This window comes from Pteropus medius, unplaced genomic scaffold, assembly GCF_902729225.1.
Source record: "Pteropus medius unplaced genomic scaffold, Ma_sr-lr_union100, whole genome shotgun sequence".
Taxonomy (NCBI): Eukaryota; Metazoa; Chordata; class Mammalia; order Chiroptera; family Pteropodidae; genus Pteropus; species Pteropus medius.
Window position 1 is genome coordinate 4,418,011 of NW_024340697.1, and position 3,476 is coordinate 4,421,486.

The window sequence follows — 3,476 nt, forward strand, 5'->3', positions numbered from 1 at the left end:
CTAAATGGGAAAATGGCTAAATCAAGTTAAGTTGATAACATTTTAAATTCAGTTCCTCAGTCACACTAGCCACACGTCAAATGCTCGGTAGCCACACGTGGCTAGCAGCTACCAATATTTTAGTACAAATACACAATTCCATTATCGCGGATAATTCGGTTGGAGGGTGCTATAAAGCATTTCTTTTAAATCGATCCCATTGCAATAAAACAATTTGTGTTTTTACCCGGGGGATTCTGCTTATAATTGCAGGATAGGAAAAGCAATCTGGCCAGAGCGTCTGCTAGTGAGAAGGATGGAAAAGCAGGCATAGATTTCAGAGGCTGTGTGCCTTTAGCCACAGGTCTCAGGCACGATGCTTCCAAACACTACGAAATGTTCAGCCTCTGCCTTTGAACTTGCCCAGGGGCCAGCAGACATTGTTCCAGAATGAGAAGGGAGCATCTGATCATTTGTTTCCAAGCGAAAATCGAAATACGTGACAAAAGCGCACACGTATTAGAATATAGGAATGGTCCTTCAAAGATGAAGTGTTCCTCCATTGCTTTCGGCTGAATAATGACCCAGATCTTTCACACCTTAATTCCCAGAACCTGTAAATACGTTAGCTTACAGGACATAGGGGACTTTGCAGCTGTGGTTATGTTAAGGTTCCTGAGGCGGAGAGATGATCCCGGGTTATCTGGGTAGGCCCAATGTCATCACAAGGGGCCTTATAAGAGGGAGGCAGGAGGGTCGGAGTCAGAGAAGGAGATGTGACAACAAAAGTAGAAGTCAGAGAGAAAGACATTTGAAGAGCTACTGCCAACTTTGAAGATGGAGGAAGGGGCCATAAGCCAACAAACACAAGTGGCCTCTAGAAGCTATAACAGGCAAGTAAACAGATTCTCCCCTAGAGCCTCCAGAGGTAACACAGCCCTGCTGATACCCTTATTTTAGCCAAGTGAAACCCATTTTGGACTTCTGAGCTCCAGAAATATGAGACTAAATCTGTGCCGTTTTGTCACTTTTGTTACAGCAGTGATAGTTACCTAATAGAGTCTTGACTCATTGATTCATCTGGTTCATATTGACTGAGCACCCCCTGTGCACCCAGAATGCAAACCACCCAATCTGTGGCATTTCGTTATGGCAGCCCCAGCCAACTAACAGATATACATAAAGTAGAGAGGCTAAATTTATCCGGGGATGGAGATAACTTCCCGCCTCCTTGAGAAAGTAACTGGTAACCTATCAAAGGACGTCCTATTCTGGGGGCAAATAGGAGAGTGAGCCAGGAGGCAGGGTGGACAGAGTATGCCAAAGGTAGCCGGCGGGGAGATACTTTATGCTACAATAACTGAAGCAAGTCTGATCGGGCCACAGTAGTGTTTAAAATATCCATATTAACAAAGAGAGAAGAAACATGATGACAACCCTACAGATCATGAAAACACGCCAGTAAGACGTGTTCACAAAATAGTTGAAAAGTGTAATGTGAAGATTTCAGATGCAAATAAAAGAATATATGAGAGAACATAAATTAGAATGAGGAAAACTCAGAAATGAGGTGGTAAGACCCAAGAAAGAATTATAAATACAAGAAAGAAACAGAGGGAACGCGAGAGTGAACAGATGCAAAGGAGCGTGCCTTCACATATTAAAAGGTGCAAAGAAAGTATTAAAAATCAAAAGAAATGAGGAACCGGGAAGGTTTGCAGAGAAAGTGACGAAGAAGAGCAAATGCATATTTAACAGGAGGATCCAAGGAAGAAAAAGAAATGCAATAGAACTGGACAGATGCTTAAAAGTGTGATCGAAGAAAATTGTCATCAAATAAAGACATGAAACTGTATATTGAAAGGGCACACCGGAAACTGAGGAACTGATTTTTTTATTTTTCATGGCCAACACCGAGATATAAAGCTGGTAAAGATTTTGCCTTTAAAGAAAGAAAATCTTCTGAGTATCCGGAGGAAAAAAATAAAGAGCCAATCACTTATAAGAAAATGAAAATCAGACTGTCATAAGACTGAGAACATGGCTTCATGCCAGAAGACAACAGAATGTCATATTCAAGACACTGGACGAGGGACGCTGTGAGGCAGGGGTTTTATATCCTGCCAATCTGACTCTTCACTATGAAGGCAGCAAACACACTGTTAGCAACATGCGAGAATTCCGAGAATATTGTTCCCAGAGCCCTTCCAGAAGAATCTACTCAGGTCAAGGTACAGACAACCAGAAGGAGGTAAGTAAGCAACAGAGGACCGACGGTGAGCATTATATGTAAACATTTACTGTAGAACCATCACAAAAAATGGTTATGCAAAGGAGCAGAGGCGATGAGCGGTCAGAGCCACCCTGACAATGAGAATACATGACAGCTGTCAGAAAATGGGGCGCGACGGGGAAGGATTATGAAAAGGAGACTAAGCTTGTTGATGGACTTCTTATATTACTTCAAATCAAACCTAGGGGAAGAGGAAGAAGGGGTTACTTGCTAATGTCAATATAGCTCATAGTAGGGAACCAACAGACATCAATTAAAAAAAGAGAGGGAGCTAAAAGGAGTATATAAAGATGTTAATTAAGGTAACCATTAGAATAAAATGTAAGCCTTCCTAAATACTACATACATGCATATATATTTGTATATACACACATGTACAAACATGCACACACACATGCACACGAGCATACGAAAAGAAAAGACAATGGCTACACTGTGAAAATTATATACCCATAATTTTGAATACACATAAAAATGATGGAAGCAAGGTATACGTAGCAATAATATTAATAAATGTAAATAGCCTATATTAATAAATGTAAAAATGGCGAAAGTTTTAGAATATCTAACAGCAAAAGATAATGTTAATTTCTGTAGAAACAGATGTAGCTAAAACAAAAAGACTGAACATAAATGATGTACAAAGATAGGCAAGGAAAATGCAAATAAAATGAAATCAGCTATCACATTCTTGGTATCTGACAAGGTAGAATTCCCAGCAAGAAGCATCCAGAGAGAGGAAGAAGGCTGCTTTACAACGGGCCAAGGCCTCAATGCCCAACAAAGATTTAAGAGTCATGAATATTTATGCACCTAATAACACAGCAACAGTTTTCGAAGTGGAAACTGCCAGCGATGGGCGCATCGTCAATGCGCCCAGGACAGTTCAAGTAGCCAAGACCCGAGTAAAGAGACAGAAAACCCAGACACGGTCGATAATCAACAACATAGAGCTGAAGTATGTATGTGTGTATGTGTAGTGGGCTGAACAGTGTCCCCCCAAATTCACGTCCACCAGAACCTCAGAATATGACCTTATTTGGAAATAATGTCTTCACAGATGTAGTTATTTAACGATTGAGATTAAAGCTACAGGGGGCAGAAATCCAATGACTGGGGTCTTCTTAAGGGAAAGGAGAGGGAGATTTAGAGACAGAGAGATACAGAGAAGGCCATGAGAAGACAGAGGCAGAGCTCGGAGCCC